This window comes from Rattus rattus, chromosome 1 (genome assembly GCF_011064425.1).
Source record: "Rattus rattus isolate New Zealand chromosome 1, Rrattus_CSIRO_v1, whole genome shotgun sequence".
Taxonomy (NCBI): Eukaryota; Metazoa; Chordata; class Mammalia; order Rodentia; family Muridae; genus Rattus; species Rattus rattus.
The window spans coordinates 3,340,195-3,366,151 of record NC_046154.1 but is presented as its reverse complement, the minus strand read 5'-3'; the positions used below and the strand labels follow the sequence as shown (position 1 = coordinate 3,366,151).

General features: G+C 42.5%; 1 protein-coding gene and 1 pseudogene across 1 annotated transcript in view; one reads left to right on the top strand and one right to left on the bottom strand.

Moving 5' to 3' along the window:
- Positions 1-25,957, top strand: part of LOC116888249 — an 80,156-nt gene that overhangs the window by 36,391 nt on the left and 17,808 nt on the right.
- Positions 5,334-5,445, bottom strand: LOC116890597 (annotated as a pseudogene).

Here is a 25,957-nt window from a genome sequence, read left to right as displayed (position 1 = left end):
TCTTTACCAATCCTACAACAGATAGAGGCCTTATATCCAAAATATACAAAGAATTCAAAAAGTTAGACCGAGGGAGACAAATAACCCTATTAAAAAATGGGGTTCAGAGCTAAACAAAGAATTCACAGCTGAGGAATGCCGAATGGCTGAGAAACACCAGTAAAAGAAATGTTCAACATCTTTAGTCATCAGGGAAATGCAAATCAAAACAACCCTGAGATTTCACCTCACACCAGTGAGAATGGCTAAGATCAAAAACTCAGGTGACAGCAAATGCTGGCGAGGATGCGAGAAAGAGAACACTCCTCCATTGTTGGTGGGATTGCAGACTGGTACAACCATTCTGGAAATCAGTCTGGAGGTTCCTCAGAAAAATTGGACATTGAACTGCCTGAGGATCCAGCTATACCTCTCTTGGGCATATACCCAAAAGATGCCCCAACATATAAAAAAAGACACGTGCTCCACTATGTTCATCGTAGCCTTATTTATAATAGCCAGAAGCTGGAAAGAACCCAGATGCCCTTCAACAGAGGAATGGATACAGAAAATGTGGTACATCTACACAATGGAATATTACTCAGCTATCAAAAACAACGACTTTATGAAATTCAGTAGGCAAATGGTTGGAACTGGAAAAATATCATCCTGAGTGAGCTAACCAATCACAGAAAGACATACATGGTATGCACTCATTGATAAGTGGCTATTAGCCCAAATGCTTGAATTACCCTAGATGCCTAGAACAAATGAAACTCAAGACGGATGATCAAAATGTGAATGCTTCACCCCTTCTTTAAAGGGGAACAAGAATACCCTTGGCAGGGAAGAGAGAGGCAAAGATTAAAACAGAGACTGAAGGACACCCATTCAGAGCCTGCCCCACATGTGGCCCATATATATACAGCCACCCAATTAGACAAGATGGATGAAGCAAAGAAGTGCAGAAGTGTAGATCTCTCCTGAGAGACACAGCCAGAATACAGCAAATACAGAGGCGAATGCCAGCAGCAAACCACTGAACTGAGAATAGGACCCCCGTTGAAGGAATCAGAGAAAGAACTGGAAGAGATTGGGAAGGGGTCGAGACCCCATATGTACAACAATGCCAAGCAACCAGAGCTTCCAGGGACTAAGCCACTACCTAAAGACTATACATGGACTGACCCTGGACTCTGACCTCATAGGTAGCAATGAATATCCTAGTAAGAGCACCAGTGGAAGGGAAGCCCTGGGTCCTGCTAAGACTGAACCCCAGTGAACTAGACAGTTGGGGAGGGCGGCAATGGGGGAGGTGGGGAGGAACACCCATAAGGAAGGGAGGGGAGGGCGATGTTTGCCCGAAAACCGGGAAAGGGAATAACACTTGAAATGTATATAAGAAATATTCAAGTTAATAAAAAAAAAACCCACGCCCACAGTGACACACTTCCTCCAACAAGGCCACACCTCCTAATAGTGCCACTCCCTGGGCCAAGCATAAACAAACCATCACACTTACTTTATAAAAGGATTTATTTTACTATTGTATCTGAAAGAGACATGTTCATGTAAAATACTTTATTCTTTATTTTCTTTATTTCAGGGTGATCTATCCTACTGGGATTTGTTTGTTCTTAGGAAGCAGGAGTTAGTTAATGCTTTCCACTGTTGTTCAGTCTAATGTGCTGCATCTCTAGTCTGCACCACATTCAAATGTCCTCTTAAAATCCTTCTGTTACTTTTGGTTTCTGTGTAAAACTGTTCACTGCTTCTGTATGGCCTGTCTAATTTCTAGTGTTTACCCTAGGAAGAAGAAGAGAAACAGCCCAGTCTGTGTATGTAACCAGATATGCATTACCATGTGGACTAACAGAATACTGTCTGTTCTAATGGATAATGGCTTAATTAAAACACAAGTTTCAGTTATTTATTGGCAATGCTAATCTTTGTCTGTTTCGCTGCTTATCATGAGCCAGATCAGCTTTAAGCTTATGAAATATGCTGGTACCTCTCAAAGAGGGTTTTGCTTTCCCAGTAGGATGGCAGATTCCAGTAGAACAGAGAGTTTGTTCATCTCTTTTTGGTTCAGAATGCTTTTCTATTCTGGACCCACCCTATCTCAGAAGGAGTAGACCCAACTTGTAATTTGTGATCTAGACTTGATCATACAGATAATGTGATTATTATGTCAGCATTTTATGCTACAGCACAACAGATTGAGAGGACTTGACACTTCCTGATCATCAGGACTAACACCTCACAAAGTTTCTAGATAGAAAGGAAATTTGGCTTGCACCAGAACATGTGTCCTGTTTTGCAGGTGACTTGACTGTCATGCCATCTGATCAGGGTGTGCATCTCTGGGAGACTTGTAATCTCACTCTCTCAAATAGTACTGGAATTTTCCCAAAAGCAAATAGGATGTGAATCTATTATAACATTGGCACGGCCTGCTAGGATTTTACTTCCTTCCCAGTGCTCTCTCTGCCCACCTCTCTCCCATCCTCCTTCCCACATTTCCTTCCCTCTCTTTCCTTTTTTCCCTGATAGGATTTCTGATAGATTTTATTAACAATGTCTTGGATTAATATTTGGAAGGTAAATGCCAAAGATTTTTCTGCCATCTAAGATGGCAAAATGTATGTATTTGTAGTTGGGCTCCTGTTGGCAGTCTGTTCTGTCTCTACACTACCAGCTGGCTGCCTATAAAAGAAATGTCCTATTTTATAATATTTTTGGTCATGCTTTGGTTTTGGTTTTGGTTTTGGCTTTGATTGTGTGTGTGTGTGTGTGTGTGTGTGTGTGTGTGTGTGTGTGTGTGTGTGTGTGTATGTGTGTGCGCGCACACACATGCGTGCGCTTGTGCACATGTGTGTGAGTCAGAGGATATGTATAGTGATCAGTGAACAACTTGTGGGAATTGATTTATTTTCTTCTACTTTGTGGGTTCTGGGAATTAAACTTGGGTTGTCAGGTTTGGTGGCAACAAACATCTTTACCTGCTAAAACATCTCTCTTGCCCCTGTTTACTCATTTTGCAATTTAAATTGTACATGGTCAGTGCACGTGATGTGTATGGACGTGCAGGCCCCTGCGTGTGCCTTTGTGGAAGCTAGAGGTTGACATCAGATGTTTTTCTCAGAGCCTCTTCATCTTACTTTTTGAGACAAAATCTCTCACCAAACTTGGAGCCTACCAATTGGCTAGCAAACCCTTAGGGGTCCTCCTTCTCTACTTCCCAGCACTAGGTTGCAGGAATGTAGACTGCCACACACAGCTTTTTCCATGGTGTTGGGGATCTGAGCTCTTGTACTCTGGTTTTAGCATATGTCATAAGTTGGAGGGTTGTGTTCAGTGCCCTTTAGGTTAAAATTATGCTCTTTGATTTCAGGTCACCTGGTTCAAGGTTACAGAATATATTTGGGTCTTGTCAAATTTGAATTCTTGGTGGCTCCTTTGGATGGAATGAAGGGCCTGTGCCCTCCACTTCCTACCACAGGCTTCCCAACCGTCTTCTTCATCACTTATTTCTAAGAAGTTACTGAACTAGGATGAAGGACCCGCGTTCTTTTCAGCGAACCACCCAATATTGGCAGAAACTGTATAAGATATCTATCATTTGTACAAAACATGGAAAGTTGGTAGGCTTACTAGCAGTAGTCTCAACAGCCGCTGCCTCTTTCTCTATTCAAAAACTTTATTAAAAAGTATGCATATTTAGTACAAACTCTTTTCAATACTACAAGGACTGTGGTAAGTGGTCTCCCTTCCATATTTTCATTCCCCAGCCCCTCTGCTTCCTGGCCCCAAGCAGTCATCACTGCAGTCATTCAGGACTTTTTACCCGTGTCTAAATACATGTGCAAGCATTGTTTCCCCCATCTTTTGAATTGGGTTTAGAATACTGTTTACAGTAGTGATTGTCCACAGCCATCTTATTCTTGATACTGGACTGACTACTTCCTGAGTAGTGTCATAGCTAGTGTCAGCTGTCAGCTTGACATAGACCTACAGTTGCCTGAGAAGAAGAACCCTCCATTGTGGAATCGCTTCTATCATACTGTCCCAGGAGTATGTTGTCTACGGAGCTTTGTCTTGGTTGTTGACTTTGGAGGGAGTAGTCCATTGCTGGTAGAGCCGTGCATAGACCTGGACTAGATAAAAACAGTAGCCATCCACCGCCCTCCCCTGGGTCTAACTATCAGGCAGTCTTTTTGAAATGCATTAACAGAGCACTGGCTTCCACAAACCCAAAAGCTAAAGTGTGGTCAAGCACCATCTGAAGCCTATACAGGAACTTCCCTGCCTTGCTGTGATCCACCATTTCCTCTACGTTCTTTTGGTCATAATAGCTTGTCATAGCAGCAGTAAAGCTAACTGGAACAATTAGTGTCCCCTAGTTGTTAGCTTATTTTAAAGAACTTATTGAGGCCCCAGGAAATAGATTGTTTATTTGTAATTGCTTTTCACAACTGAGGCCATTTCTGGACTTCTTGCCCTGAAAACAGTAGGATGCTTCCCCTGTTTTCCTAGAGTGACTCCGACATGTTACGAATTGAGGATTTTTGGCAGTTTATATCCCTAGAATGCACCAGTTTCTTCACTAGTTTTGAATACTTGTGGTCACTTTGCTTGGAGTTGTTCCCCAACCCCTTAAACATAGTAATCCCTGCTTTTAAAAATTTTTTCACTGGTTCTTTGTGAATTCCACATCATGAACCCTACCCTATCCCACCCTTCTCTCTCTACCCCCACACCACCCTCCACCATTGTAACCCTTTCCCCAACAGAGAAAAAAAGTCACACTGCAGTGTGCCGCAGTGCCTCCCACTGAGTTCCACAGCACAGTCCTTGGTCCATACCTGCAAATGCCCATTGCTGTGACTTATTGGTACAGTACAAAGTCTCTAGCTTCTGTCACTCCATGGATACTGGCACCTTACAGGGACTCCTCCCAAATACCCTGATGCTGTCCTGTGTTGTGGAGACCCCACAGCCCTGTTTCTGCTGGAGCAGGCCCCATTCATGCACTCACTCTAGCAGTTCATCAGTGGGGTAGATGCTGAGGTGGGCCAACTCGAAGCCAGCCCTGGATCTGGGCCTGAGGGGTATCCAAGGGCCAGCCTGCCTGCCCTTCTGATTTCATGGGGCCAGCTTACCAATACCACCTTGCCAGGGCCAGTTCTGCCTTGTTGCCCAGGTAAGGTACAGGGCTTGTCCTCCCCCCCGAGTGCTTCAGTGAGCAGAGACATGGCTGGGTCTCCTACTCTCAGGACACTGAATTCAGCTCCCCTGCCTGCCGTAGGTGGTAAGGGATGAGGGAGGGGAGGGTGGTGATCTCAGGCTTGTTGTTTTTCAGGGAAAGTTTCATTCAGATGTTCATTGGTCAGAACACTGAGCATGGACATAACCTTCTCCTTTCTGCCCCTTACTGAAGCACCTTGTCTTTCTGCTGGGAACACAACAGTGCTTTGTACACATCATATCACTGTTCTAAAGAAACCAGTACTAGTAAGGTTACCCCAATTAGCATTCCAACATGGATATAATTTCATGAAGTTTTAAAATTTCATTTATTTAGGTTTTCTGTGTGCCAAGTTGCACATTTGGAGACCAGAGGACAGCTTGTGGGAGTCATTCTCTCCTTCTAATAAGTGGGTCTTAGCTGGTCTTCAGGTTTAACAAGTGCCTTTACCAACGGAGCCAACTCTTTAGCCATCATGAAGTTTTCCTACTTGCAGAACAAAAGCAAGCTATAAATCATTTCCAATACATTGGTGGGAACAGGAGGTAGGTGGGTCATAGTAAAGCAGGGAAGTCTCTGCATTGGTTTCAGATGGTGACATTTCAGCTTTGGGTTTGTGGAAGCCAGCGGTCTGTTAATGTACTCCAAAAAGGGTTAGTCTGAGAGTCCTGAGTATATTAGGGTAGGCAGCGGATGGCTACTCAGGGACTTGGCCTACTTTCATTCTGTTGCCCTGATAAAACATTAACTGAAAGCCATTTGGGGAAGGAAAAGGTTTGTCGTACCTTACACTTCTAGGTCACGGCCCATCACTGAAAGAAGTAAGGACAGGAACTCCGTGCTGAATCAGTAAAGGAGTTCTGCTTGCTGACTCACTCACTGACTTATGCCCAGCCAGCTTTCTTATCTATGTCAGAACTTCCTGCTTAGGGGTGGTCCCACCCACTGTAGGCTGATCCCTCCCATGTCACTCAATCTGATGCCCCACAGACATGACATGCCTCAGCCAATCTGGAGGCAGTTCTTCCCCTGAGCTTCTTTTCCCAGGTGACTCTAGGTTATGTCCAGTTGACTTTAAGAATTAACTGGGGCAAGCCCAAGCCCAGGATAAAGTGGCCATGGATCTGTTGCTTTGTAGTCTTATACAACATTGAGTTGGGATCTCTTACAGAATCTTTTTTTTTTTTTTTTTTTGTTCAGGTATCCCCATCCCAAACTTCTACTAACATCAGAATTGTACTGCAAACATTTACTAAAAACCAAAACACCTTATTTTTAAAAAACATTCTCTCATCTTATTTCTTTAGCAACAGGATATTTGCTCCTGTGTAAAGACAAGGGAAGTCTTTGGTTTCCTAGTCTTACTGTCTGATGTTGTAGGAGCTTTAGGTGCAGAAATGATACTTGGTGGTTTGCTTCTAAAGGACCTCACCCCATCTGGGTTTTAGGAAAAAACTAGTTGGTCTGAGGAGACGCAGGGGTATGGGGGTGTGAGAGTGTGTGTGTCGGGGAGCACAGTTTGAGTACTTGTTGAAAGGTGGTGGCACATGCTTGTAATAGTAGCATTCGGGAGATAAAAGCAATAGCTGCAGGTGTTCAAGGACAGCCTGGGCTAAATGAGATGAGATTCTGTCTCAAAATAATAGAAAGAAAAAAACCTGAGAATTTTCTAGAGTGGAGTTTAAAAACAACTCATTCCTTTTCCTCCTTCCCACCCTTCCCTTTAATTTAATGCTTTGTCTTTTGTTTTGTTTTGTTCCAACACTGAGGATAGACCCTAGGGCTGTGCACGTGCTGAGCAAATGCTCTACCACTGAGCTACACCCCCAGCTTAGAATGATTTTTTTAATTAGAGAGCATTTATGTAACCTACACTTGCCTTTAACTCACTGTGTAGTCAAAGATGAACTTGAATTTCTGATCCTTGTGCTTCCTTCTCCCAGTGCTGGGATTGTGGGAATGTACCATCATGCCTGGCTAGAAATGGCTTGAAAGTAGAACATCTTTCAGTTCACTCTTTGACAGTTTCATACTTGGAAACAATGTATCTTTCCTTCCTTCCAGGAACTCCCAGTCCCTTCCTTCCACTTCTCCCCAGAGAGCCTCTCACATAACCTCCTTTAAGATGTAACAATTCACTAAGTTTAGCAGTGCTGGCCAGTGAAGTTCTGATTGATTTTTGCTTGATCTTGGGTAGGGAATCGCAGCTGTCTGAGTTCATGTGTGTAATGGGCTGTATTATATCCCAAAGACAGCTTCACAGCAGCCTTCCCCATTCTCTGGTTCTCACATTCTTCCAGCCTCTCTTCTGAGCCTGGTGGTGGTGGGGTTATTGGTATCCCAGTTAGTGCTGAGCACTTGACAGACACTGACTCTCGGACTTTGGACAGGTTATGAGTGTCCGCATTCATTGCTCACCACTGAAGAGAGACGTTCCTCTGTAATATATAGGTATAAGCATAAGTACTCAGAAGGCAGTTTGACAACACATTGTCTAGCAAAACAATATAGGTTCCTCCCTAAGACTTGTGACATCCCAAGCTGTGGGCTTTTGACCAGGTTTACAGTACCAGGCCTCCACTGGTTCTGGTGGAAGAGGCCTCACATCCAATCCAAAGCAGTTGGTTGCCATCACATGATCTTTGTGCCACGGTCGTGCCAGCGATTGCATCTTGCCTGGCAGGTTGGTACCGTAGCTTTCAGGATTGATTGGAGGAATAAGTACCATCTATGTATTTCTTTCCTGGCAGCCTGCTCAGCCCCGCTTGGACCATGAAAGATAGTCACTATGAAGGAAGTTTTCAGGTCAGTTGCAGCTTGATTTCTCTGTGTCCTGCAAGTGTGTTGTGTTTTCAGCAATAGGGTCCTACCAACTAGTTCTCGTGGGTAAGCTGGGGAATCGCACTAGCATGTGTTGTTCTCTGGGGCCTTCCTCACCAGTGACATGTAGGGAGGTATCCCATGCCTCGTTCTGAGATTTTTCATTTAATAATTCATGTCTTCTGGGGGAATTACTGTTCACTCTTGTAGGATATCTATGTTCAAACTCCTGCTTTTCAGATTATGTTTTTAGTTAGCTTACAAAGTCAGGGTTTTCCATATAGCTTTTGTTCTGATTAACCTTGCCCTCATCCCTTTCCCCTTGCCCTGCTTAAGCCTTTATGGCACTGTTCTCCCTCTGCCTTCATACAACATATGCAGAAATGATGTTCAAAAGAACTAATTGAAATGTGTTGATTGAATGGAAAGATTTTTCCTGGTAGGGTAACATGGAAAGTGTGAGAAAGAGTCAGACTCTTTGAAGATACACTGACTGAGAGGGGTGAGTGGTGTGGCTGTGCACAGTCTGTGATGGAAACTAGTGCCTTGGTTGGACAAGACGAAGAAACTTGTGGGTGCCCTAGTTTGGCAGAGTCACCCTTTTGGGAGACTGTTTATCCATTTACTTAAGTCACATAGATCAGACTTGAAGTGTAGCTCACTTGATAGAGACTTTGCCTAGCACACACAAAGCCCTGGGATGGACTCCCCAGCAGCTGCATAAATGGTGTGTGGTGCCCGCTTGAATAGGAGAATAGGAAGCTCAGGGCTGTCCTTAGAGAGACTGATGTGAGGCCTTGTCTAGAACACACACCCCCAAGAACAGAAAAGTCCTTAGAGAGACTAATGTGAGGCCTTGTCTAGAACATACACCCCCAAGAACAAAAACAGTCCTTAGAGAGACTGATGTGAGGCCTTGTCTAGAACACACACCCCCAAGAACAAAAACAAAACCACTTCATACCCTTTATGGTATCACCTCCTCTCCTTTAAATCTATTGTAGGATTGGAAGTTTTTGCTGTTTAAAGTTGTGGTGACTAGATTATGATCGTTGAGCTGGAGGACCTGTGTCTGTGAGTGCCGGAAGCAGAAGACTGTGTCTCTAAGATGTATCTACCTTGGACCACACATCATCCTGGGGAATAGTTAGATGGCCATCTAGTCTGTAGTATGCAGGTTCTTCTAACTCATCAGTTTCTCCCTCACTTTTAAAAATGTTTATAGTTCCGGTTTTTCACAATTCCATACATGTGCATTATGTATTTTCTCCCCTTTCCCCAGCCTCTCCCTTTTCCTTCCTACCTCTCCCAGGCATCCCTCCTCCAGTCTTTCCCCCATTTATTAGTTTAGGTTGGTTTAGTGTCCCTCCAGGCTTCATTATGTGATGGGTTTGGGACTAAGCTCCAGAGCTCGGTGGGCTCGCCTCTGGGTGTACACACCTGCACCCAGTGCCTCTCCTGCCATTTTGCACTTTTTCCTGGGCCTCCTGCTTTGATTCTTGAAAGCATTCTGGTCAACCTGGTGTTGCATAGGTTCATGCTTTCCAAGCACTCTGTGCCCTCCTGTTTTCTCTTCACCTCTCAGCTCTGCTGGCCTGTCACTTGACATGTGGACCTGGCTGGCTTTGAACCCACAGACATCCACTCAAATCTGCCTCTGAGTGCTAGGATTAGAGGCATCCACCACTATGCCTGGTCTTATTTCTTCTAAGTATTTTTTAATATTAATATATTTTCAATTAAGAGACAATTATATAATTTTCTCCCTTCTCTTTCTTTCTACAACACTCTTCCATGTACCTACTCCACACTCCTCAATTCATGGCCTCTTTTTCTTTGATTGTTCTTGAGTACATACATGTATAAACATAACCTTCTGAGTCTGTTTAGTGTTGCTTGTATGCATATGATTTCAGGGCTGACCACTTGGAATTGAATAATTAGGGGACTCATTCCTAGGGAGGACCAATTATGTCTCTCAGTAGTTCTAGTGCCTGTAGTTCTGTCTAGAAGTGGGGTCTCCTCTGAGATAGTATGTCTGTTGGTGTTGTCACTGCTAACATCCCGTTTAGGCAGACATGTTGTTGCGGTACCGTGGGTATGCCCTCCCTGTCATTTTTAGGAGATACATTCTCATAGTAGATTTGCTGAGCTTTTGGTTCTAACAGTCTTTTCATCAACTCGTCTGCAGTGGTCCTTGAACCTTATGAATTGTGTTGTAAATGTATTCATTGGGTGTGGACATGTCACAGTCAATTGTTCTCTGCATTGCGACCAGTTGGGGATTTCAATGATAGTCTCTGTTATACAAAGAGAAGCTTCTTTGATGAGGGGTAAGAGCTACGCTGACCTGTGAGTACAAGGATTCCGCTGTTAGAGCACAGGTAGGAATTGTGCTGGCTTAGTAAACTATTGGTGGCAGAAGGCGCTCCTTGAGGATCTGTGACCTCACTCGCTCTGGTAAGGTGGGCAGGTTTCCAACAGAAATAGCCTATATTGTTTGGGGAGTTTCTTGGGCTACCAACAACTGGAAAGGGTAGTGGGAAGGAAAGTTACTAGCCACTCAGGAGCTGCTTCTATCTACAGTCCAGGTTAGGACTCCTGGAAGTAGAGGACACAGTAGTTATGGGCTCTTTAGAATGCACTGTGACATTATTTTCATGGCAGTGCAGGGCAGTCTGTCCAGAGACTTCTGTCAGTAAGAGTGGGTGATAAGTTTCACAGTGTACATATGGTAGCAGTGGAACAGTTAATATTGATGCTGATTATAGGTGCTGGCAAACAAAGAAAAGGGAGAAACTGTAACAATATGGTTTGGCTGATAAAAATAATGTTAATTGTAGTCTTCTAACTCATTTATTTATTTCTATCCTGTCTTCTTCCAGAAAGAAATTTGAGGTGGATAATTGCAGTCATTACTTTAACTTATTATGTTCTATTACAATGCCATGCAGTTATGCTTGTTAAAAATGTCAGTTTAATGTATCAGTTTGACTTGATGACAATAGGTCAGTGTCTTTTCCTGGGCTCAGTATGTATTGTAGATACAGTAAGTGTAATTATTCCCATAAATGTTATCTGATGGCTTTATAGATTTTTTTGGTATAGAATGATAAGTGAAGTGAATTTGATAAAATGCAATTAACAGAATAATTGTAAATATAAACAATTGACAGAACCGCTCATTACAGAAGCAGTTATTGGGTATTTCTTCTCCTGCAACGAAGTATGGAAAGGGAGCTTAAGTATAGAGAGGGAGGACCATGCAAGCAGTGCCATGTGCTGGAATGATAAAGGTGAATCGTTGATGAGGCCAGAGGAAGAAGATCCAGTATAGTTAGGTAAAGCTTTCCAAAAAAAAAAAAAAAAAAAACAATGTTTCACTTGAAGTCTGCAGCTTACATTATGGTTTGCTCTTGGTGTTACGTGTTTTGATCTATGTATAATGACACATATCTATGAGTATAGCATTATACACATGTTTCACGTGTCTCCTTTAGTGAATCTAGCTGCTACTTCCTCCTCTCAGACCCTGGCATAGGTTGAGAAGAGTTAAAAGTATAATAATCAGACATGCTGAGTTGTTTACGAGTTGAAATTTCTGAGTGGCTTGAGAGGAATAAGAAGAATGGAAAGGGTCAGAGAGGAGGCCAGGGATAAACAGAGAGTTTGTATTGTGAAGGCTTTGAATGCAAGGTGTTTATCCTTTACCTTGAAGACAGCAAGGAGCTTCAAGGACTTTGTGCAGAGAAATGAAACAATCAGATGTCACTCGTGACAGTTATATGACCAGTTTGCTCTTTTAAAGGATCTTTTTTGTCTTGTTTTGTTGTTGTGTTGTTGTTTTTGTTTGTTTGTTTTTGTGACAAGGTGTCTCTGTAACCCTGGAGCACACTCTGTAGACCAGGCTGGCCTCGAACTCAGATCTGCCTGCCTCTGCCTCTAGAGTGCTAGATTAAAGACGTGTGCCACCAAGCTGGCTAGAAAAAAATCCTATTGATTCATAGATCATTGCACACATATGTAGACAATATCACAAAACAAATGTTTGGTTCAATGAATTAGTATAAGGTAGAAAACTAGTGAGTTTTTGTCAGCCATCTTAGAAGCTCCCTCATCACAGTCCCAGCCCTGTCCGTAGTACGAGTCACTACCCTTTTTTTTTTCGGAGCTGGGGACCGAACCCAGGGCCTTGCGCTTGCTAGGCAAGCACTCTACCACTGAGCTAAATCCCCAACCCCACGAGTCACTACCCTTGTAGCTTTTATAATGACTTCTTTTCTTTGTGTGTAATTACCCAAGTGTACATATCTAAACATTTAGCATTTACTTCAGCCTATTTGTTATTTTTTCTAGTTCATTATATAATCATTAAAAAATATTTTTGAAGCAGAGATTTGCTACTTAGCCTCCCTAGACTTAGTCTCCATATGAGGGTTACAGGCCTGTGCTGTCATTCTCAGTCATTTATAATTCTTTTTCAGTCTATAAGTTTTTCTTTTCATCCTTTAATTTTTGCTTGTTGAGACTATCAGGCTATTTAATGACATGATTTTGTGTGACATAGAAAGTTTCCTATATTCTAGATTTTGCTCATTATGCTCCTGTATATTCTGTTGTCCTCTGAGTTTTTTAATTGGTTGTTTGTCTTAGGGTTTCATTGCTCTTAAGAGACCATGACCAAATTTCCCATTTTTAAGAGAAAATTTCTCATTTACCTTGGAGCTCACTATTTTGGCTAGAAAGATCCAGGGATCTTCCCATCTTTGTTCTCCGCCTCTCTAGTGCTTACATTACAGCCACACCCCACTAACCTAGCTTTTTAAAAAAATTGTAAACAATACAACCATTTTTTTTTGGTGTGTCTGATATGTGCATGTTTGTATGTGTGAGTAGGCTTGTGTAGGTCACAGGACACACGTAGAAGTCAGATGGCAACCTTGGGTGTTGGTCCTTGCCCTCCACCTTGTTCTGAGAGTTTGTTACTAGTGTATATGGCAGGCTAGCTGGCCTATGTATTACCTAGAATTCTTTCTCTGTCTCCTATCTCATTGTAGGAAGGCGGGGGAGCGTATATTGTAGGTGTATGTGCAGTAGAGCCCCTGGCTTTACATTGGTTCTGATGACCCATACGCATGGGCCTCACATTTGTGTGGCAGGTACTCTACAACTAAGCCATCACCCCAGCCTCAGCTTTTAACACACGGTGAGTTCTGGGGGATCAAATTTAGGTCCTAAGCTTGCGTCACAGTACATCATCAGTTGAGCCATCAACCCAGCCCTCCTTTTCTGTATTCTTGTAGCATTGTTTTACTGCCCATACTTAGTATATATGATTACTTAATTAAATTTTGTTTTTCCTCTAAATCATAATTTTCATGAGTGGGGAAATGTTTATGTATGGAGAGCAGCCATACTCAGTAAATACTCACTAAATAAGTGCATTGTTATACATAGACTTATATTTTGTTAGGTACTGTCAGTTACATTTGAAAATTTTTAAATTTATTTATGTTTCTGTTGTTTTTTCATACCTAGCCATTTTCCCCCACTGGCTCCTCTACCTGACTGAACTTCTCCTCAATTCTTTCCTTCTGTCTGTGTTTGTTTTGTATTACTGTGTTTTTATTTTTATCTTTTGGTTTTTAGGATTGAATTTAGGCCCTAAAGATGGTAGACAGGCTTTACTACTGAGCCACACTTCAATTTCTTGTATACATTTTTAAGTGTTTGAAACAGTGTCTCTGTCCACTGGTCTTCCTGTCTCAGCCTCCCCAGTGCCAGATTATGTGTGTGAGTTCCCATGCCTTGTTTATGCACATTTTGAGGCCCATGTATTCTAGGTTCTGTTCTAGGTGCTTGGGATGTGTCAGGGAGCAAACAAACACAAACGTCCTGAGTCGCAGTATAGACAATCACCACGGTGATGAACAAAGCCATACAACATGTAGGTGGCAGGCTAGTAAAAGAGTAGATGAGGTAAAGTTAGAATTGGGCATGAACAGTGTAAGAAAGTAATGATGAGAATATAGGTCGTATTGAACAGATGACATTTGAACAAAGACTTTAAAGAAGTAAGAATTAGCATTGTTCTCCAGGGAAAGTACGATTCAGGAAGCAGCTAGTTGAGGTTAGTATTGACAACACACGGTAGTTGAAGGAGCTCTGCTAAGTTCTGGGAATGTTCATTCTTGATTTGTATGTTGATATATGGGTGTGCTCATGGTTTTCTCCAATGGAACAGTTGTCATCATGGACTTTTCTGTGTCTTTTATTTCAGTAGAACTTTTATATTTAAATTAAGAAATTGTCTTAGTTTGCTTTCTACTGCTGTGGTAAAGACTACAACCAAAATCAACTTGGAAAAAAAGCTTTATTTTAGCTTACACTTTTAGCCCACTGAAGAGAATTCAGGGCAGGAACTCAAGGCAGGAACATAGAGGCAGGACCTAAGCAGAAGTTCTGGTTAAACTGGACTGCTCAGTCGGCTCTGTTGGCACCAGGACTACTTGCTCAGGGTTAGCATTGCCCTCAGAGAACTGGGACCTCCTACATCAATCATTAACCACAAAAAGGCCCTGCAGACTCGCCTATGGCCCATCTGATGGAGGCATTTTGTTACTTGAAGATAACTTGGTTACTTTCTAGATAACTCTAGTTTCTGTCAAATTGTTAAAAAAAATCCAGGACAGAAGTGGATATTGGACATTTCATAATGCTTTAGTACTAACTCAGTTTTTCATCAGAATTTTCTTTGGATTTATTAGCATGATGAATAAATTAATCAATTTCTATTAAAATCATTATTGCCTTCATGTATTATACCCTGCTTCTTAGTATATTTAATGTAGAATTGATTTGCTTATATTTCATTTTTAAGTTCTTCATATCTCTATTCACAAGTAATGTTGGTCAATACTTTTTTTTTTAGTTACTCTTTTGTGCTAGGTCTGAAGTACTTTTTATATTATAGGTTCTTTTCTATTGTTTTCCATATTGTTTCTTCCACAGAAAGAAGTTCTGTGGTACTTGTTTAATCTACTGTCTGGTAAAAGGGAAAGGAATAATTTCTACTGCTTGATTTTATGTCCTTTTTGAGCTATCTGGTAATTACTACAATTTAGTAATTGATAGGTGAATCCTGTCATCGCATGTCTTTTCACTCAAGAGTCTGGGTCCCAAGTATTCTGGCATTACAGTCACAGAGAAAAATCAACTAGCACTAGGCTGTTAATTGGTGATGTAACAGTTGCCTGGGGATGTTTTGTTAGGTAATTATAGACCTTATTTTTTAATGTGACTATTTCTGATTTTTACATTACCACTAGAAACAAGGTAAGAAATACAGAGCCAGTGAGATGACTCAGTCCGTAAAGGCATGTGCCTCCAAGCCTGCCAACATGAGTTCCATCCTGGATCCTCATGGTGGAGGGAGAGAACTGAGTCCTGTAAGTTGTTCTCTGACCTCCACATGGACACTGTTAAGAGTGTGCCCACACATGTACATGCACCCAGATTAAATAAATTAAAATGGGATAAAAATTTAAAAGTTAAAATACACAGAATTAGAGGAATGTATGTTAATGTATCCCAGTCAATCAGCCTGGGATAAATGCCAAAGATTTACCTTTTTAAAATGAGAATCTGTACTGAATTGGGTTCAATAGTGGCTAGAATTTCTTATATGACCTTGAGGGGAGGTGCAGACACACACACACACACACACACACACACACACACACACACACACACAGAGAGAGAGAGAGATATAGAGAGAGAGAGAGAGAGAGAGAGAGAGAGAGAGAGAGAGAGGCAGGCAGGCAGAGACAGACAGACAGAGACAGAGATAGAGACAGAGCGAGAGTGAGCGCACATGTGGTGGTCAGAGAACAACTTATGAGAATTGGATCAAACTCTGGTCTCAGTCTTGATGACAAGCTTCTTTTTTGGGGGGTGGTATTGTTTTTATTTATATTTCAAATGTTATCCCCTTTTCCGGTTTCCCATCCATAAGCTCCTACCCCCACCCCCCTTCTTGTAGGAGGGTGTTCTCCCACCCAGCCACTGACCCCTCCTCACCTCTCCTCCCTGACATTCCCCTACACTGGGGGGGGGGTCCAGCCTTTGCAGGACCAAGGGCTTTTCCTCTCATTGGTGCCCAACAAGGCCATCCTCTGCTACATATGCAGCTGGAGCCATGGGTCTGTCCATGTGTACTCTTCGGGTAGTGGTTTAGTCCCTGGGAGCTCAGGTTGGTTGGTATTGTTGTTCTTATGGGGTTGCAAGACCCTTTAGCTCTAAATCCTCCAATGGGGACACCGTTCTCAGTTCAATGGTTGGCTGCTAGCATTCACCTCTGTATTTGTCATGCTCTGGCTGAGCATCTCAGGAGACAGCTATATCAGGCTCCTGTCAGCATGCACTTCTTGGCATCAACAATATTGACTGGGTTTGGTGGCTGTATGTATATGGGCTGGATCCCCAGATGGGGCAAGCTCTGGGGCCATTCCTTTAGTCTCTGCTCCAAACTTTGTCTCTGTATTTCCTCCTCTGAATATTTTTGTTTCCCTTTTAAGGACTGAAGCATCCTCACTTTGGTCATCTTTCTTCTTGAGCTTCATGTGGACTGTGGATTGTATGTTGGATAGTTCTGACTTGTGTGAGGTGGAATCTCATGGTAGTTTTGATTTGCATTTCCCTGATGACTTAGAATGTTGGACATTTCTTTAGGTACTTCTCAGCCATTCGATATGCCTCGGTTGAGAATTCTTTGTTTAGCTCTGTACCCCATTTTTAAATAGGGTTATTTGACTCTCTGGAATCTAACTTCCTGAGTTCTTGGTATATATTGGGTATTAGTCAATGACAAGCTTCTTTACCTGAGCTGCTGAACCATTTCTAGTTTCATCCATTTGCCTAGGAATTTCATGAAGTCATTGCTGGCTCAATAACTAGACTTTTTTTTTTAACTGATTGTGTAATCTCAATGAAGGAGTCTTTAGCTCAGCTCGGTAGCATAGTATGGGTTGAGGCCCATTCCCCTTTTAGCACAGGAACACTGGGCTTTGATGTGAGAGACTCTGGAGGGTTTTTGTTGTTGTTGTTGTTGTTTGTGTGTTTTTTTCTAGGTTTTTTTTTTCATGGAAGAAATTCCATTGCTTATTTTCTCAAATTTAATTAAAAAATTATTGGCATAGAAATCATCAGTGTTCGTTAAAGAAAGGTCCACAACAACAACAACAACAACAACAACAACACAATACAGATTCCTAAGCCTTTAGACTCAGAATCTTTGAAAGCAGGATCTAGGAATCTGTATTTAAAAAAATATTTATTTTTCTAAGCCAGGCAGTGGTGGTGCACACCCTTAATCCCAGCACTCAGAAGGCAGAGCAGGCAGATTTCTGAGTTCAAGGCCAGCCTGATCTACAGAATGAGTTTCAGGACAACCAGGGCTACACAGAAACCCTTCCTCAAAAACAACAACCATCACCAAACCATTTATTTTTAATTTTGTGTTTGCCTGTGTGAAAGCTTGTGCACGTGTGAGTGCAGTTGCCTGTGGACCCCAGAATAGTGTATCAGATACCTTGTTGTGGTAATTACAGTGTGATTACGGTTCACAACTGTGAACTGCCCCGTGTGTGCTGTAAGCTGATCTTAGGACCGTTGCAAAGCAATACGTGCTCAGTAGCTGAGCCATCTCTCCAGCCCCCAAATCTGTATTTTAAACAGATCTTTGACTAATTCTTTTTTTATTGTTATTTTATTTATTTACATTTCAAATGTTGTTCCCCTTCCCACTTTCCTCTCCACAAGCTTCCCATCCCAGTCCCTCCTCCCCTTTGCCTCTATGAGGGTGCTCCCCTCTTTTTTGCCTCACTACTCTAGCATCCCCTTATGCTGGGGTATTAAGCCTCCATAGGACCAAGGACCTCCCCTCCCTCAATGATGCCAGCTAATGCCTTATCTGCTACATATGTAGCTGGAGCCAGGGATCCCCATGTGCACTCTTTGGTTGGTGGTTTAGTACGGGAACTTTGAGTGGTCAGGTTAGTTGATATTGTTGTTCTTCCTGTGGGGTTGCAATTCCTTTCAGCTCCTTCAGTCCTTCTGCTAACTCTTCCATTGGGGGTCTTATTAAGACAAATGCTGTTGGGGGTTGGGGATTTAGCTCAGTGGTAGGCGCTTGCCCTAGGAAGCGCGCAAAGGCCCTGGGTTTGGTCCCCAGCTCCGAAAAAAAAAAAGAACCAAAAAAAAAAAAAAAAAAAAAAGACAAATGCTGTTGAGTTTGAGAAGGATCTATGTCATTCATTTGTTTCATCCTTCAGCATAGATTTTCTGTGCCTAACGTGGGAGAAGCCCAAAGACAGAGCCTGTAAGCCTTAGCTCTGAGTTCTGCTTGGTTATGCATGCCTCCAATTCCAGCGTTTGGGAGATGAGTCAGGACAGTTAGGGGTTCAAGGTCATCCTCCAGTACACGGTGAATTTGAAGACAGATACTTTATTCTGATGTTCTGGGAGTTTGCAACTTGTAGAGTGTACATAGGATAAATCAGATGAAGGCCCACCGCGAAATAATAAGATTTTAGTACAAGTATTAAAAAGAAAAAACCAAGTATACTGAGATAGAACGTATATATGAAAGATGAACACATTTTAATCATGTAGTTTGGTTAAGGGCATACAGCCTAATTGAACATTTGCCTGGTGGAGCACATGCATGATGCCCCAAATGCAGGGCACAGGTTTGACTTGTCGCTGGATTATTTTGTTGAAAGCTACAGCAATGAATATCTCTATTAAAGGTACAAGAAAGCTCAGCAGTATCTGATCCCTTCCTATGCCCCTATATCACTCTCAGTAAGGTCAGTGTCTTTAATTTGTGTTAGAATGATAACGATGTCTTACTGTGGGAAAAAACACAGTTTGATTAGTTTAGTTTTGACTTCTAGTGGTACACCACAATGAAAATACGAAGACTTTCCACCTGTGTCCTCATGCTCTTGCCATCTCCTGACAACATTACAGGCTTCCTGTCACTGTAGATCTGAGTTCCTAAATTTTTTGTTGTTTTAAACTTTTTTTTGAAAATAGAGTCTTCTTTCATACAATACATACCCACCATAGTTTCCTCCTAGCTGCCCCCTACCCCCCGCAACTTATGTCCCCCAGCTCCAGTCCTTCTCCATTTCCCTCCAGAAAGAGCAGTTCTCTGAGAGACAACAGACAGGCCGAAACATGACACAGCAAGAGAAGGCGAAAGCTCTCATAGTGAGGCTGGACAAAATAACCAATAGGAGGGGCAGAAGTTTTGTGAATTGGCTTTACCTGGGGAATCGATGTTGTATCCAACTGGATTGTATCAATTTTGAATCAAATTATAGGACACCAGTCGGTATCTCCTAGAGATATTCATTTTGGCTAGAGAAATGTCATGTGTTATAACTATGCTTTCAGTTCAAGAAGTGTTCAGTGTTGCATTGAGTGTGACAGTAGCAAAAATAGTGTGATTTTTCCAGTTTCTTAGAGAGCGCTAGCTAGTTTACAAGACTCTGTAACACGTGCCACTGAGCCAGGGAAGGATTGACTTTCTCTGTTAAACCTGTGAGCAGAAAGATTTGAGGCTCTCCAGAAGTGAGAGCATTACCATGTTAATTAAAATAGCCATTTTTATACTCACTCAGCATGTGTGAATGTCCAGTTAAGAGAATGCTACTGATTCATTTCTGTAGTACGTTTGGCTATTTTGTTGCTTGTTTCTCTTTGGCATCCCGTGATAGGTAATACGTCTTCTTCTCTGCTCACGTTTGGCATTTTACTGGATAACGTGTGGAAACTTTTGATGTCTATTCCTTCCATTGCATGAAGCCTGTGTTGCAGCTTTCATTCATTCAAATTTCTCATTGAAGTTACTGCTTTCTGTTTATTTCTGCTGACCACAGGTGTCCTGTCTACATGATTTCTTGGCAGAGTCTGGTGAACTCTTCTACTTGTTTCAAAAGACTTTGGGGGAGGGGGCTGAGACAGGGTTTCACTGTGTAGCCCTGGCTGTCCTGGGACTTGCTTTGTAGAGCAAGCTGGCCTTAAACTCAGAGATTCACTTACCTCTGCCTTCTGAGTGCTGGGATTAAAGGCGTGTACTACCATGCCCAGTACAAAAGACTTGTTTATTAATGTGTAATTTGTATACAGTACACTTTGCCCTTTGGTATATGTTGTTAAAATTTTTAGCAAGCCATATTTGTATTCTCTACCGTAGTTGAGATATAAGCCATTTTCTGATCTCCCCAAATTCCTTTTACCTCTTTGTAGTCAGCCTCCTCTACTCTTAGTCCATAGCAACTACGAACCTCTGTATCTAGTGTTGCCTGTTTCAGAATGGCATATGAATGGAATCATATAGCACTTAGCTTCCGAGTCTGTGGTCTCTAACTTGAAATGTGTTTGAGATGCACCTCTGTGTGGCAGTGGCTCATCCCTGTTACTCCTGACTAGTACACTACTCTGGGAGTGCACCAGTTTGTCTGCCGGCTTGTCAGCTGAAGGGCATTTCTATTTCCAGTGTTCGTGGTTCTAAAAACTGAAACAAGCAACTGCCAGCATTCCTGTATAGGTTTTTGTGTGAGCATGTTTTTGTTTCTTTTGGATAAAAATCAAGTAGGGCTATGACTGGATTGTATGATGTGTGCATAACCTTACATGAAATGCCAAAAGCATTCTCTGGAATGTTCTGCCCTTTGTATTCTTGCTAGAAATGTATAAGAGCTCCAGTGTCTCCAGGAGCTCACAGATTCTTTGTCAGTCACTGAAGTCCTCTTCCCTCCTCTTCCTTCACGTTTAAAAGGTGATTGCTATTGTTCTTCTCTATAGCCCCTCCCCCTATATCATCTCTGGTTTCTTGACAACAGTCTTGCTTCGTAACACAGGCTGGCCTTGAATTTGTGACTTTCCTGCTTCAGCCTTCAGTGCTGAGGTTACAGGTGTGTACTTGCATGACTAGCAGCCCATCTGTTCATTCGATCTTTCTGTCTGTCCGAAAGTTAAGCACATGCTAACCCAGTGCTCCACTTCTGCAATACAGCCACAGCTGTCTTTTTAGTCCTAATCTGCAGTCTGCCCAGTGTTCTTATGTATATATTTGTTTTTATTCATAAGTAGTTTGTTTAAGTTTCTGCCTTTAAAAATAGTAATTGCTATTAAAATTTATTATTTAATAAAATTTAATTTTATTATTTAATGAATTTAATAAAATTTAAATATGTATAATTAAACACCAAATAATACTAATCACTATTATTGTTTGGATCTGTGTGCGTGTGAGACTGTGCTTGCTATGGTGTGCATGTAGCGTCAGAGGACAGCTTTTCAGGAGTTAATTATCTCCTTCAGTCGTTTCTTAAGGCAGGGCATTTCCTCTGCTGCAGATCCCAGCTTCGAGCTGCCTCTCCTGTCCTCACATTTCACTTTGCATAGGAGTGCTGGGAATTATAGATACCAGCCAGCACATCTGACTTGTGTGAGTTCCAGCATCAAACTCCAGTCACCAGGCTAGGCTTCTGCTTTTCATTAGGTAATATTTAAACCAACACAACAAAAGAACAAAATATAAAAAGCCATTTTTTTCCTCTGGAATTTATATCCTAAAAACATTAGCATCTCTTCTCCCCATCTCTTTTCTGAGTGCTCTTTTCAGATGCCCGGCTGTGTATTGGACCAAATTCAATTAATGTATCCAATAGATACACCAGAGTTGATCTCTTCTCAGTGATTAATGTTACATTCATCTATTAGCTCAGCTAAAAAGCCTGCTACTGAGTTACTCATCAAGCCTGATTGGTTTTACCTTCAAAATGTCTCCTCGCTCTATCTGCGTCTTCCTGCCTTCTCTGTGACATACATAGCTCAGGCTGTTGACAAATGTATACATCAGCTTCCCTAGCAGCCCCATTGGCTGCACTGCACCACAGCTCTCTCTATGAAATAGAGCACTGGATCTGATTTCCTTTCTCTTAAAAGATGTAATAGCTCTTTTTCTGGAGAATTCTACATTCCTAATATTACTTGATTTCTGAGTACTACTAAAGATGCCCTATGATAGGATGCTTTCACAGTAAAACTGTTCTTAATCATTGTCCTATTAACTAGTGAGATGCATTTTGGGGATGGGGAAGGAAACTTCCTTGACTAACGTAGTATTACTTCTGTTACAGTGCTTTTGGACTGAAGTAGTGAGAATAGAGACTGGATTATTAGCGCTCCTGAGCAGTGGGGCATGCTCCAGCCCCTCAGGTTTAGGATGGTGCTGATAGCTGGGATCAGATTATACATTCAGTTTCTTTATGTAATAGGTCCATACTTAATTAAGGAGAAGAAACTGTGCTGTTTTGGAGTGCTCAAGGCGGGGAAGCTTTGTCTGCAGGGAGAGCCACCTCTGGGCTCAGAGTTAGTGAGAAAAGCCTTATCACTTGCCTGGAGCGATATATGATTTTTTTTCGATTTTCTTTTAAAAAGAAACAAGGTAATTACCCTCTAGCAGTTGCCATGGCAACAGTACTATAGCCTGGGAGAATTTTCTTTTTATCCTCTACCCATGACTAGGCAATAAACTCAATTATAAAAAAAATTTAAATGGCACACCAAACCAGTGTACCATCATCTCTGAGGAGTAAACAGAGGAGACATACATGGAAGGAAGAAAGTAAGTGCCAGGGAAGAAAGGGGCTATCGGTGATCAGCTAAACAGCCTGTGATCCAGTAGTAATCATCTTCGCTCAGCATGGGGTGTGCTGGTGAATGGAACCAGCTGAGCCATTGGCTGATGACCTCAGAATTTTGGGTCTTAGTGTAAATTTTCAAGATACCACATGCTCAAAAATCTGAGTCTTCTGGACAGTGCATATTCCTTGTGGTCCTTACCACGCTGGAGAGCACAGACCAGGGAGTTGTTTCCTTTCCACCACTCGTTTATTAGGAACCTATAAGACAAGCAAAAACCTGCAACCTGACAACCAGCAAATAAATGATAGCTTCTGACCAAGTTCCAGGGACCAGTCACATGCTGTGTGCTTCCTCACCTGATCCTCATGACACATGGCATACTATTCTTCCTCACTTGATCCTCATGACACATGGCATGCTATTCTTCCTCACTTGATCCTCATGACACATGGCATGCTATTCTTCCTCACCTGATCCTCATGACACATGACATGCTTCCTCCTCACCTGATCCTCATGACACAGGACATGCTGTTCTTCCTCACCTGATCCTCATGACACATGACATGCTGTTCTTCCTCACCTGATCCTCATGACACAGGACATGCTGTTCTTCCTCACCTGATCCTCATGACACATGGCATGCTATCCTTCCTCACCTGATCCTCATGACACATGACATGCTATCCTTCCTCACCTGATCCTCATGACACATGACATGCTATCCTTCCTCACCTGATCCTCATGACACAGGACATGCTATCCTTCCTCACCTGATCCTCATGACACATGACATGCTATCTTTCCTCACCTGATCCTCATGACACATGGCATGCTATTCTTCCTCACCTGATCCTCATGACACATGGCATGCTATCCTTCCTCACCTGATCCTCATGACACAGGCTATTCTTCCTCACCTGATCCTCATGACACATGGCATGCTATTCTTCCTCACCTGATCCTCATGACACAGGACATGCTATCCTTCCTCACCTGATCCTCATGACACAGGACATGCTATCCTTCCTCACCTGATCCTCATGACACAGGACATGCTATCCTTCCTCACCTGATCCTCATGACACAGGACATGCTATCCTTCCTCACCTGATCCTCATGACACAGGACATGCTATCCTTCCTCACCTGATCCTCATGACACAGGACATGCTATCCTTCCTCACCTGATCCTCATGACACAGGACATGCTATCCTTCCTCACCTGATCCTCATGACACAGGACATGCTATTCTTCCTCACCTGATCCTCATGACACAGGACATGCTATCCTTCCTCACCTGATCCTCATGACACAGGACATGCTATCCTTCCTCACCTGATCCTCATGACCAGGACATGCTATCCTTCCTCACCTGATCCTCATGACACAGGACATGCTGTTCTTCCTCACCTGATCCTCATGACACATGACATGCTATCCTTCCTCACCTGATCCTCATGACACATGACATGCTATCCTTCCTCACCTGATCCTCATGACACAGGGCATGCTATCCTTCCTCACCTGATCCTCATGACACAGGACATGCTATCCTTCCTCACCTGATCCTCATGACACATGGCATGCTATCCTTCCTCACCTGATCCTCATGACACAGGACATGCTGTCCTTCCTCACCTGATCCTCATGACACAGGACATGCTGTTCTTCCTCACCTGATCCTCATGACACATGGCATGCTATCCTTCCTCACCAGATCCTCATGACACAGGACATGCTATCCTTCCTCACCTGATCCTCATGACACAGGACATGCTATCCTTCCTCACCTGATCCTCATGACACAGGACATGCTATCCTTCCTCACCTGATCCTCATGACACATGACATGCTATCCTTCCTCACCTGATCCTCATGACACAGGACATGCTATCCTTCCTCACCTGATCCTCATGACACATGACATGCTATCCTTCCTCACCTGGTCCTCATGACACATGACATGCTATCCTTCCTCACCTGATCCTCATGACACAGGACATGCTATCCTTCCTCACCTGATCCTCATGACACAGGACATGCTATCCTTCCTCACCTGATCCTCATGACACAGGACATGCTATCCTTCCTCACCTGATCCTCATGACACAGGACATGCTATCCTTCCTCACCTGATCCTCATGACACAGGACATGCTATCCTTCCTCACCTGATCCTCATGACACAGGACATGCTATCCTTCCTCACCTGATCCTCATGACACAGGACATGCTATCCTTCCTCACCTGATCCTCATGACACAGGACATGCTATCCTTCCTCACCTGATCCTCATGACACAGGACATGCTATCCTTCCTCACCTGATCCTCATGACACAGGACATGCTATCCTTCCTCACCTGATCCTCATGACACAGGACATGCTATCCTTCCTCACCTGATCCTCATGACACAGGACATGCTATCCTTCCTCACCTGATCCTCATGCACAGGACATGCTATCCTTCCTCACCTGATCCTCATGACACATGACATGCTATCCTTCCTCACCTGATCTTCATGACACATGGCATGCTATTCTTCCTCACCTGATCCTCATGACACATGGCATGCTATTCTTCCTCACCTGATCCTCAGGACACATACATGCTATTCTTCCTCACCTGATCCTCATGACACATGACATGCTATCCTTCCTCACCTGATCCTCATGACACATGGCATGCTATTCTCGGTTACAGTGAGGCAGTATCTGCAGTGATGTTTCCAAGACCACATTGTTAATAGAAAACAGAGCCAGGAGATTGGGCTTTAGCTTAAAACTAATTTTCCTAATCAGGAAGTTAAATTATTTCCTTTTTCCTAGGATTAACTGTTGATTTTTATCTAATTTTTTGATCCAGACTTAGTTTGGGTATAGGAAAGGATTTAAATTTCACTAATTTCTTACTTTTTTTCTTTGAAAGTGGATAGTATGTGCTTTTATTTTTTCTATTCTTTAAAGTTTTTATTTTGATAATCTTAATTAAAATGTTTAAGATAGTTCAGAAAAGGTGCTTTTCTCTGAATATACAATAAGCTAGGATATTTTATTATATATTAGAAAACTAGAGGTTGAGTTTTTAAGAGATAGACATTGCTCCTCCCCACTTCTAAACCATCCCCTCTAGAGTATTAAGAGTGGATCTCAGATGGATGCTCACCCTTTGCACCTGTTAAGATGGCC